This window comes from Bombina bombina, chromosome 2 (assembly GCF_027579735.1).
Source record: "Bombina bombina isolate aBomBom1 chromosome 2, aBomBom1.pri, whole genome shotgun sequence".
NCBI classification, from domain to species: domain Eukaryota; kingdom Metazoa; phylum Chordata; class Amphibia; order Anura; family Bombinatoridae; genus Bombina; species Bombina bombina.
Window position 1 is genome coordinate 777,832,841 of NC_069500.1, and position 12,500 is coordinate 777,845,340.

Sequence of the window (12,500 nt, forward strand, 5' to 3'; positions counted from 1 at the left end):
ATCTAGAAATGATTGCTTACGTAGACCACAATCAAGGTATTGGTAGTTACCCTATAACATATTTGCATGGTTTTCCAATATCTTCCCCTTGTTTCCCGACATCACTACACACTCACATTGGTATCCCTATATATGCACAATAGCTTCTCTGCCATCATGGCAACAGTATACAAAAACAAATACAAAACATTTAAAAAACATTTACACAAAGTAATAAACAGTGGTACATTCATAATATACCAGTGGTCATGGACTGAGAGCTACTGCCTGGGTGGCGGGGGTTAACTTTTTGGCGGGGCTTATCTGGAAAAGATCCAACAATTTTGGCACTTAAAAATATAAACAAAAATGAAATACTCTAATGGCGTTTACTACCCATCTAATTAGCAACATAATACAATTGTATGATATGCAACTAAATAAATAAATAAATTCAAGGAGAGATAAAGCATTAAATATAATAAATTATTAGAGATAAAGGAGTCAGGGACCACCAAGTACCTTAAAAAAATATTCTTAATTATTAATTCCTCAGAAATATACATTATAAATAAAGCTAGCCATATCTAATTTTTCCTAAGGACCTAAAGGAGAGAGGGTCTTCAGGGTATAGATCCATTTACATTCTTTTTGGAGGAGGCACTTATCATTGTCTCCTCCTCTACCATGTAAAATTCCCTTTAACTGCGATAAAGAATTTCACGTTAATCATTTTTTCAATTGTAACACAGAAGGGGTTGCCTATTTACTCGAATGCTCGTGTGTGTGTGTGTATATATATATATATATATATATATATATATATATATATATATATATATATATATATATATATATATATATATATAATATATATAAAAATATTACACAGCAGGGACAGACTGATAAGCCTGGCAAATAGGACTTGGACTCGGGTATCAGCAAGTAAGGAGGCCCACAAATGGCATCTCCATGGCGTGGTGTATTGCTTAAGCTGGGGGTTTTAGCTGCCCTTTGTTTGTGACCTTTAATATTAATTTTGCACCTTATTTTTATTTTTAACATAACCTACACTATTTTGTGCTTCTATTTTTGTGAGTTTTTTTATTTTTATATATTGTTTTTGTGCCCTTTTAATATTAATTTTTCACCTTGTTGATCTTTTTATTTTTAACATGGCTTCTACAACTGGTGGAAAATCTTTTCTTAAAAGCTGTTCTCCACAGTAGTTAACCAGACCTGTTTAACGCACTGTCAGTCTGCTATAGGAGAATATAAATGATACATTTGTAACTAGTCTAATTAATAAAGCGTACTATAGGAAATACTTTTAAGGCACAGGAAACCGCAACATTTTCTTTCATAATTTGGATAAAACATACAAGTTTAAACAACTTGCCAATTTACTTTTAATATTAAAGGGACATTCTAGTAAAAAATTTAATTTTCATGATAGGGCATGTAATTTTAAACAACTTACTTTTAGCATCAAATTTGCTTTGTTCTCTTGGTATTCTTGAAGAAAACTAAACCTAGTTAGGCTCATATGCTAATTTCTAAGCCCTTGAAGGCCGCCTCTTATCTGAATGCATTGAGAGGGCACTGACTGACTAAAATGGAAGTTTGTCAAAAGAAATTAAATAAGAGGGCAGTCTGCAGAGGCTTAGATACAAGGTAATCACAGAGGTAAAAAGTATATTAATATAACTGTTGGTTATGCAAAACTGGGGAATGGATAATAAAAGGGATAATCTATCTTTTTAAACAATACCATTTTGCAGTAATCTCCCTTTTAAATGTGCTTTTTTTTCTTGTTATCCTTTGCTGAACAACTACTGGCAGCTAGATGAACACACCTAGTCAGCAGGCACCAATCAGCAGCTAGCTCTCACTAGTGTAGGATATGTGAGCATTCTTTTTCAACAAGGGATACTAAGAAAACAAAAATAGAAGTGAATTTAAAAGTGTCTTAAAATTACATACTCTTTTTGAATCATGCAAGTTTAATTTTGACTTTCCTATGCCTTAAACCCCTTTTTTATTTTTGTGGACCTGTGCGCCAAGGAGAATCTGAACTTGCCCTATTTTAATTGCATTTTTTGAATGATACATATACATTTTTTCATGGGCGCAATTATAGGAGAATAGCAACGATAAATCTTGCCCATATAGGTAGATAGCTGAGTGCATTGTTCCCTGTGAAACTTACAGATGCTTCCCACACGTTATGGGTCAGCAGGCATGTCATATGCCAGGAAACAGGGTTTTATCCATGTCTATCATACAAAATACGTGATTCACCGTATTAGACTGTAAGCATCCACAAGCAGAGCCCTCACTTCCTTTTGCTTGGTTTGTGTAATTATGTACAGTAAATGATGTTTAGTTTCAGCTCTTAGCAAATGTATAATAGAGTATTGCACTAAGTACTGATGGTTTTTATTAGGCTAACAATACTTAAAAAAAATGGCCTGTTGTAGAAAACTGTAATGAAGAGACATGAAACACTTTGTGATTGTCATATAAAATGTTTGTTCATAGTAAAAAAGAAATAAAATAAAAAAATTAAAAAAATTGTCGCTTACTGAAACCAGTGCGTTGGTTGATATTTTTTTTTGGTGGGTGTTGTAACTGTGCACTGTGGAAACAGGAAGTCTTTATTATAATTTGGTAGTACGCACACAGCCATTTATTTCATTGTACTCAGCCAGATGTGTGTGTTTTAAATCTGCACCACATGTAAATATGAGGACGTAAGCATAATTTGTGTGCGTATATTTTTTACAATTGTAGTTTGTTTATATAATTGTGTAGGCATTTTAATCACTTAGTTGTTTTTGCATTCTTTCTATTTTCACTTTTTTGGGTAATAAACTTAAAGGGATAATTTTATATTTAGAAATGAATCCCACATAAATTAAAATTTAAGAAACTTTATCTAAATTATTTATGTTTTGCTATAAATTACCTTTAAAAAAAACCTGTGCATTTGGATCTCAAAGTCTGTAACCTAAATTTACAGCAAAAATTTGCAAATTGCCTGACTACTTACTTAACCTTGATTGGTTAGAGCAGTGCACATACTCATACTGTTAGTCCTAATTGGCGATTCTCTATCTCTCTATCTCTCTATCTCTCTATATCTCTATATATCTCTCTCTCTCTATATCTCTCTCTCTCTATATATCTCTCTCTCTCTATATATCTCTCTCTCTCTCTCTCTCTCTCTCTCTATCTCTCTCTCTCTATCTCTCTCTCTCTATCTCTCTCTCTATATCTCTCTCTCTCTATATCTCTCTATCTCTCTCTATATCTCTATCTCTCTCTCTCTCTCTCTCTCTCTATCTCTCTCTATCTCTCTCTATCTCTCTCTATCTCTCTCTATCTCTCTCTATCTCTCTCTATCTCTCTCTATCTCTCTCTATCTCTCTCTATCTCTCTCTATCTCTCTCTATCTCTCTCTATCTCTCTCTATCTCTCTCTATCTCTCTCTATCTCTCTCTATCTCTCTCTATCTCTCTCTATCTCTCTCTATCTCTCTCTATCTCTCTCTATCTCTCTCTATCTCTCTCTATCTCTCTCTATCTCTCTCTATCTCTCTCTATCTCTCTCTATCTCTCTCTATCTCTCTCTATCTCTCTCTATCTCTCTCTATCTCTCTCTATCTCTCTCTATCTCTCTCTATCTCTCTCTATCTCTCTCTATCTCTCTCTATCTCTCTCTATCTCTCTCTATCTCTCTCTATCTCTCTCTATCTCTCTCTATCTCTCTCTATCTCTCTCTATCTCTCTCTCTATCTCTCTCTCTATCTCTCTCTCTATCTCTCTCTATCTCTCTCTATCTCTCTCTATCTCTCTCTATCTCTCTCTATATATCTCTATATATCTCTATATATCTCTATATATCTCTATATATCTCTATATATCTCTATATATCTCTATATATCTCTATATATCTCTATATATCTCTATATATCTATATATATATATATATATCGAGAGAGACTGAGAGACTGATTGTGTAGTTCATTAACAAATCTAGACAGGCCAGAAAGCTTGTTTTTGCCACATAAAACCTCTGGAATACATTCTTTCCAATGCAGTAAAGGATTCTGGGTAAGATATGCAAATTAAGTTCACAATGACACACCTTTTTACTACAAGTCTGCTTTTCAGCAGATTCCCTTAATTATTATTATTATTATCGGTTATTTGTAGAGCGCCAACAGATTCCGCAGCGCTATAACACCAAGGCATCGCTGTTCACACAGCTTATAAACTGACATTGTCGAATGAGACATACAAATAGAGTAGGCTATTGTGTACACACCATATACCTTTTTGAATATACATAGATGGTTGGAGAAACTAGAAAAAATATGCATATTTATATATGTATAGCAAATTGCCAACAGTTGGCAATTTGCTATACATATATATGCATATTCGCTACATAGACACTTAGCTGTATATAATAACTAAGTATTCTGGATTTGCAATGATATTAGGATATTTTTTTTCTAGTTTCTCCAACCATCTATGTATATTCAAAAAAGTATATGGTGTATACACAATAGCCTACTCCTATTTGTATGTGTCGTTCCACAATGTCAGCTTGTCTTAAATGATATATATTTGAGCAAATCTGTCTTTGTCAGATTTTCGAACTCTAGACATAGTAGCTGATATTATGAGAATGATACTAATTGAAATTAGTTTTTTTTCCCCTAGAAAGTGTTGCGCTTCTTGTTACTATATTTGTTGTTTATATGTTTCAATATACAGCGGTTTATGCTTTTATTATTTTTAGATCTTGTACAAATATTTGAGCTAAATTGTGACTTTGTTTTTAATATTCTTATGAGTGGTGTATTACCCTACTTAACCTGGGGATAGGTGTGTCAGTATTTCCATTAGCCGATTGGCCAACACACGCAGATGGGCGTACCTAGGATAGAGTTAAAGCCAGACAATTTACCTATCCCAGGTTATCTTTGAGAAAGCGCCAGAACGGCGTGAAACGCGTCAGATTAGACACAGACGTTGTGTGTACCTACACTCCTCTGTATCAAGCTATGGTGTACCGTGAGTCTGTTTTTTAAATCGATTTACATAAATGTGAAGTTTTACTAATACACCGCTTACTAAGCTTTGATTATTTAAATAGGGCATGTCATTTTAAACAACTTCCAAATTTATTTTATCACCAATTTTGATTTGTTCTCTTGGTATTCTTAGTTGAAAGCTATACCTAGGAGGTTCATATGCTAATTTCTTAGACCTTAAAGACTGCCTCTAATCTGAATGCATTTTGACCACTAGAGGGCATTAGTTCATGTGTTTCATATAGATAACATTGAGCTCATGCATGTGAAGTGACCTAGGAGTGAGCACTGATTGGCTAAAATGCAAGTATGTCAAAATAACTGAAATAAGGGGGCAGTCAGCAGAAGCTTAGATACACGTTTTACCTCTGTAATTACCTTGTATTATTATAACTGTTTTGGTTATGCAAAACTGGGAAATGGGTAATAATAGGATTATCTTTCTTTTTAAACAATAAAAATTCTGGTGTTGACTGTCCCTTTAACTGCAGTTGTCTGTGCTGCTGGCACCCAAAGATTATGCTTCTAAATGCATTTGTTTTTATTGGGATTTAAAGTGTTAATTACAAGTAGCACAAATAATACCTTGCATGGCAGCCTTTGTTACATGTTCATAACAGATGTCTGTGACTGATATGCTTTGGGTTAAAACTGTAAGGAAAAAGTCACTCTGACTCTTTATATACTGTATTATTATGTAATAGTTAACCCCTTGAGGACTAGTGATGTACCCTGTACATTGCTAGTGTTTTTATGGGGTTTGTGTTAACAATAGTGCGTTCTCGCAATCAGCGGTGAGACCTCTCTATTTCCGGTGACCAGGATGGAGGGTAAAATAGCGCTGCCCACCCCTTTATTATAAACATGGAAACCCTTAATGACCGGCAACATACATGATACATTGTGGTTGTTAAGGGGTTGAATACAGTGGATGTGCTTAATAAAAACAGTGCAACAAAACTTACTTTGAATTTCAAACTAGCAGTATATATTTTTTTCATTAATTGCAAAGTTTCCTTTCATTTCCGGAGTCTCTATCACGTGACAGTTGCTAGCCAATCGCAGACTCATACATATATAAGCTGTGAACTCTTTGCTTTCAACAAATTCTATCTAAAGAACAAAGTAAATTTGATAATTGCAGTAAAGTGGAAAGTTTTTAAAGTTGCATGCTCTTTCTGAATCTTGTAAGTTCCATTTTAACTTTCATGTTCCTTTAAAGTATGTACTTTTTGAATCACAATATCCCTATAGCACATGCTCTAGTTTGTTAGATCATGTAATTTTAAGATGCTGAACCCTACACTACTGTGTGTTTAATCCCCGAACAGGAGTAGTACAGTAGTGTGTAGGGTTGATAGTCTTAAAATTGCATGCGCTAACAAATTAGAGCGTGTTATTTTTCCACTACTATGGCCCTTTTAAACAGAAAAGGGGAGCTGAGATAAAATGGTTATATAGTGTAGAAACTTAGAGTGTAGTGACACCTTGGATTCAAATGCTCTAAATATAACTTTTTTTGCTATTCACAATTTTCTAAAAAACAAGGAATGAACTATTCAAAATCTTGATAATTCTTGATGACATAAAGGGACAGTCTACTCCAGAATTTGTATTGTTTAAAAAAGATAGATAATCTCTTTATTACCCATACCCCAGTTTTGCATAATCCAACACTGTTATATTAATATACTTTTTACCTCTGTTGATGACCTGGTATCTAAGCCTCTGCAGACTTTCCCTTTATATCAGTTCTTCTGATAGACTTGCGTTTTAGCAAATCGGTGCTGACTCATAATTAACTCAAAGGGAGTGAGCACAATGATATCTATATGGCGCACATTAACTAGCGCTGTTTAGCTGTGAATTACTGTCTAAATGCACTAAGAAAAAAGGGTGGCCTTCAAGGGCTTAGAAATTAGCGTATGAGCCTACCTAGCTTTAGCTTTGAACAAAGAATACTAGGAGAACAAAGCAAATTTGATGATAAAAGTAAATTGGAAAGTTGTTTAAAATTGTATCTGTATCATGAGTTTATGTTTGATTAGATTGTCCCTTTAACTACCTGTATTGAGACATTTCACTGGAGTTAAAAACGAAACATAACATAAAAACCCAACAAGTTAGTTCTTTAAAATGGAAGAACTCCCAGGTCCGGTAATGACTGTGAGAGCAGCAGGTTAATAGTTACATATCTAGCACATTTGTGTGGATACTGCTTCATATAACTATATGTACCAACTAAACAGTTCAGCAGGTATGAACCCCTGCAAATTATTTCAGAGCAAGTGATGTTTTTGTTTTTTAGTGACAGTCATTTCTTCTTGGCTTTTTTCCTTCTGGCTAAAGAGCTTTGGCGTGGCACTCTGGGTTTCTGGAAATGAGCTACTTTCACTGTAATTTTAGTTCTGCTTGGAAATATACCATATTTTAAAATATTATATTATGTAGGAAATGAAGTCATTTTCTGTCAACAAAAGTAAATGTACAGAGCTTTACCAGTTGTCAGATTTAGATGATATTTATAAACCTGTTAGACTATTGAAGCCAGACATACATTTTTAAAGGAAGGACTGTAGTTTCTATACTGACATTTTTAGAATAATCCAACATTGAGACATGAGTAAAAATCATTCATGGCCGCACATGCGTGGTAGTTCAGTTTAATATTGTAGTAACGTATGTTATTTTGGATAAAGGTTCTAATTTCTCTCAAACCACTTAATGCAGGGGTCGACAAATTTAATTAAAATTTAGGAGCCAGTAAGAATATTTAGGAGCCAGTCATACTTTTAGGAGCCAGACAGTGTTATTTGTATATAGAAATATTGAGAATAACCCAAAAAGTTAGGAGCCAGGGGTAAAACTCTAGGAGTCAGTGGCTACCTGGCTCCTGGGTTTGTCGAGCCCTGACTTAATGTCAAAGATAGGGAAATGCTAATACCTAGCCACCCATGTGTATATTTGTGTGTAATATTGTACAGTGTATGCATGCTTTACAATAAAGATATAGGTGTGTCTATATCAGGGGTTTACAAATCTGTTTAAAATGTAGGAGGCTTTATTGACAGTTATACAAAACTTCAATTTAACCTCTTTGTTTTCAGTGACAACCACACAACAGTAATTAAGTCCTTTATACACAAACATTACACATTTTAAACCCGTTGATTGACAGGGACATATGCAGCATTGGTTTAACTAATTAGCTGCTAGTAATAAACAGGAAATCCCGCACCATTCCCCAACCACCATTCTAAGCCATATCACATCCATTTAATTTATTATGTCCACAATGTCCATATTTGGTTTCAAATGTGCATTTTTTTAAAAGAGGCATGACATTCCAAATTAAACTTTTATGGTTTAGATAGAGCATGTCCATTTTAAAACACTTTTGAGTTTATTTCTACTATCAAATTTACTTTGTTCCCCTTGGCATCCTTTGTTGCAAAGAATACCTAGGTAGGCTTTGGAGTAGCAATGTGTTACTAGGCACTAGCTAGTGATTTCTGGTTGTACACACGTGCCTATTGTCATTGGATTACCTAGATTTCAATAGTCTATTGCTGCTCTGGAGCAACTAATGAATTGTAGGGTAGCCCACATGAAATCCAAACATTTTCTGTCATGATTCAGATAGAGAATACAATTTTAAACAACTTTCTAATTTACATCTATTATCTAATCTGTTTCATTCTCTTGGTATCATTTGTTGAAGGAGCAGCTATGCACTACTAGTTTCTAACTGAACACATGGGTAAGCCAATCACATTCAATATATATATGCAGCCACCAATCAACAGCTAGAACCTAGGTTCTCTGCTGCTCATGAACTTGCCTAGGTAAACCTTTCAGCAAATTATAACAAGATAATGAAGCAAATTAAATAATAGAAGTAAATTGAAAAGCTGTTTAAAATGACATGCTGTATCTGAATCATGAAAGTGTAACTTTGACTTTAGTGTTCCTTTAAATATGTATTTAACCTCTTTGCATGGGTTAAACTCAGTTATATGCAAGCAGTACAGCAGTAATAAAATTATTTAACACAGTATTTTCTTTTTGCACTTTTGTGTCCACTTAAGTTTGCTGGGATCTTATTGCAGTAAACTTAAAGGGACAGTCAACACCCAGGAAAACTTTATCCCATATCTTAGATCCACAAAAAAAAAAAGTGCCTGCACCGCATCCCATCTTCAATATCACTAACGTTATGTGTCTAATCTTCGGAAGAACATAGTTTTCAGCGGTAGATATGACCGCCAAACTCCCCTCACCGTTACGTAGGAGGCTTCTTCTTAAAGTCATCTGCCAATCAGAATCAAAACCTCGGCTAGATTCTTTACACGCGTTCACGGAGACACTTTCTATTTCTAATAGCGAGTGGACTAAAATTATAATGCGCATTAGCAATAGAACAGCGTCCCTGTGAACGAGGATTAAATTAAAAAAAGAAGAGGGGGAGGATTTTTGCAGCTATATCTACCGCTGAAAACTCTATGGGCTTTTCGATGATTAGACATATAACGTTAGTGGTATTGAAGATGGGATGCAGTGCAGGCACATCTTTTTGTGTGGATCTAAGGTATGGGATAAAGTTTTCCTGGGTGTTGACTGTCCCTTTAAATTAAAAAGAAACTGACAGATTGTCACCAAAAGGTTTTATTTGAAGATTTTCATCAGTGCTCAGAAATTATCTCTCTTTTTAAACAATACATCTTTTTGTTGACTGTCCCTTTAACTAAAGCAGCCAGTGTTCTCCACAGAAAATGTTGCCAGCTTGGTGGCATTGTAAAGTAGCTGGGTGGGGCAGTGTTTTACTTAGAAAATGCTATAATATTACAATTATTTATACAAGATATAAAAGTGCAAAAAGATAAATGCTATTATATGTTAGAGCATTTTGTTATTGCACTATTTAACTCCTGAAATGGTATAAACACATAGTTAAAGTAAGGTCTAGAGCAGCAATGCACTACTGGGAGCTAGCTGAAAATCTCTGGTGAGCCATTGATGAGGCAAGTGTGTAGCCACTAGACGTGCATTTGTCTCGTTCGTGAGGAAACTAATACTGAAGAAGTCAGCTGCCGGCGTCATTCAGACATTTTCAGCAGGGTTGGCTCCAGAACGAATGAAATGGGGGGCATTTTTTTTTTCGCGAGGGGGCACACATTTACAAAGCATGTATGAGAGTCAAAATAAGAGCAGACCTACATATTCTGCAGGAAAGTGTAGCTTCTGGCTGGCTTATCCCCCACTATTAGCATTTGGAGAATATGTGCTAAATCACTAGGTAAAATAAATAAGTCTAAATCCTATGCAGTGCACTAAAACAGAGGCATTAAACTTAAGACCCCCAGTGCAATAGCTCCTTAAAAACAATTCACCCCTTAATCACCATGATTCAAAACCCTTAAACTTTTTCTCAAATCTCAATCATGTCCCCTAAACAGCCATGCACCCCAAACCCCCCAATGCAATTAACTCCTTTGTTTGCAATAGCAGTGAGGATACTAGGTTTTCAGGTACTGGTAATTTTGTAGATTAGATTTAGCTATAGCTGTTTCACAATAACTAACGGATATCAGGCACCTACTGTATGTACTGTGAACCATGATAAGAATATAATTGTACCATATAAATCTATAAATGGCCGGGCCCAAGATCACAGTGCACTTTTGAGGTGTCGCTAGAAGCCGGTAGCCATTTATAGACTTATATTTATATGATAGAATCATATTCTTATCATGGTCTATTGTTTAAGAACATGAGTAACTCACGATAGTTAGGTAAAATGAATAGGGTTAAAGACAAGTCCAAAAAGTCTTCCAATTCTAAATAAGAGTTTAAGACACGGAGCTCCTTGCAGATGCGTGATGCGACCTCACAGTTTGGCAGCTAACTCCGCCCCCAGCATGCAACAATACATAACTATTCATTATTTATTATTTTTAAAGCGTATGATTATATCAATATTTTTTGAGGGGGCACAGCATTCCATTTGGGTGGGCATTGCCCCCCCCTTGGAGCTGACCCTGGTTTTCAGAGCCAGACTTCTTCTTGTGAAAGCGCAACACACTAAGATATGTGCAAATCCAGATTTTATTGTGTTGCACTTTCACAAAAAGAAATCTGGCTCAGAAAATACCTGAATGCCGCGAGCGGCCTCCTCCTTCAGTATTAGTTTCCTCACAAATGAGATTAATGCACATGTCTAGTAGCCACCAATCCGAAGTCAACTCACAGTAGTGTAGGATACCTACAATTTATTTTTCAACAAAGTATACCAAGAGAACTAAGTACATTTGAAAATAGAAGTGAATTTACGAGTTACAATTTACATGCTCAATCTGAATCATGCCAGTTTAGTTTGGACTTTCCCATCCCTTTAAAAAAGCACAATTTGTATGATTTAACATAAATTGATTTAATGAAAATTAATTCAACAAAAATTGAAAACATTTAATATTAGCTAATTTTAGCTTAATATTGTCTTAAATTTAAACTCGGATTCCAGTAAAATCAGCAGGGTGGTGTGCTTAATAAATAGATCTTGGGAAGAACACTGGAACCACAACCGTTCACAAGCAATGTATGTAGCATATCTTGTCTAATTAAACCCACTTCTAATCTGTAAAGTGTCATCCTGGGTAAAAATCTTAACTACACAGACCTTCCTTTTTTTTTTTTTATCATATTGCTCTGAAAGTATTATGTGTTTACTTCCTTTATTAAAGGGACACTGAACCCAATTTTTTTTCTTTCGTGATTCAGATAGAGCATGACATTTTAAGCAACTTTCTAATTAACTTCTATTATCACATTTTCTTCATTCTCTTGGTATCTTTATTTGAAATGCAAGAATGTAAGTTTAGATGCCAGCCCATTTTTGGTGAATAACCTTGGTTATCCTTGCTGATTGGTGGATAAATTCATCCACCAATAAACAAGTGCTGTCCAGAGTTCTGAACCAAAAAAGCTTAGATGCCTTCTTTTTCAAATAAAGATAAGAGAATGAAGAAGTTGCTTAAAATCGCATGCTCTATCTGAATCGTAAAAGAAAAAATGTGGGTTCAGTGTCCCTTTAATGTGACAATGGCACCAGTGTAGCTGTCCAATAACATGTAATAACTTGTTTACCAAGTAGTAAAATATATTTCTGCAAACACTTCTGAGAGGGTATGACTTGCTGGCCAGTAAATTAGAATAACATTCTACGTTTATTGTGTAAACATGAATCCAGTTATCAAAGAAATATTTTCACAATTATCTGTTCAATCAAATCTTGTTCATCGAGCCCTATTTTATAATCCTGTTCAGTGGCTCTTTTTCTTTGACATGTAACTAGACATGGGCATTTGGATACTTTGGATCTGAATGCGGAAGAAGGCGGCTGCTTGTGGCATTCTGCTCT

General features: G+C 34.9%; 1 protein-coding gene across 1 annotated transcript in view; it reads left to right on the forward strand.

Annotated features, from left to right (window-relative positions):
* The window catches only part of MAST3 (microtubule associated serine/threonine kinase 3), a 308,309-nt gene that overhangs the window by 10,993 nt on the left and 284,816 nt on the right, over positions 1-12,500 (forward strand). The window lies entirely within an intron of this gene.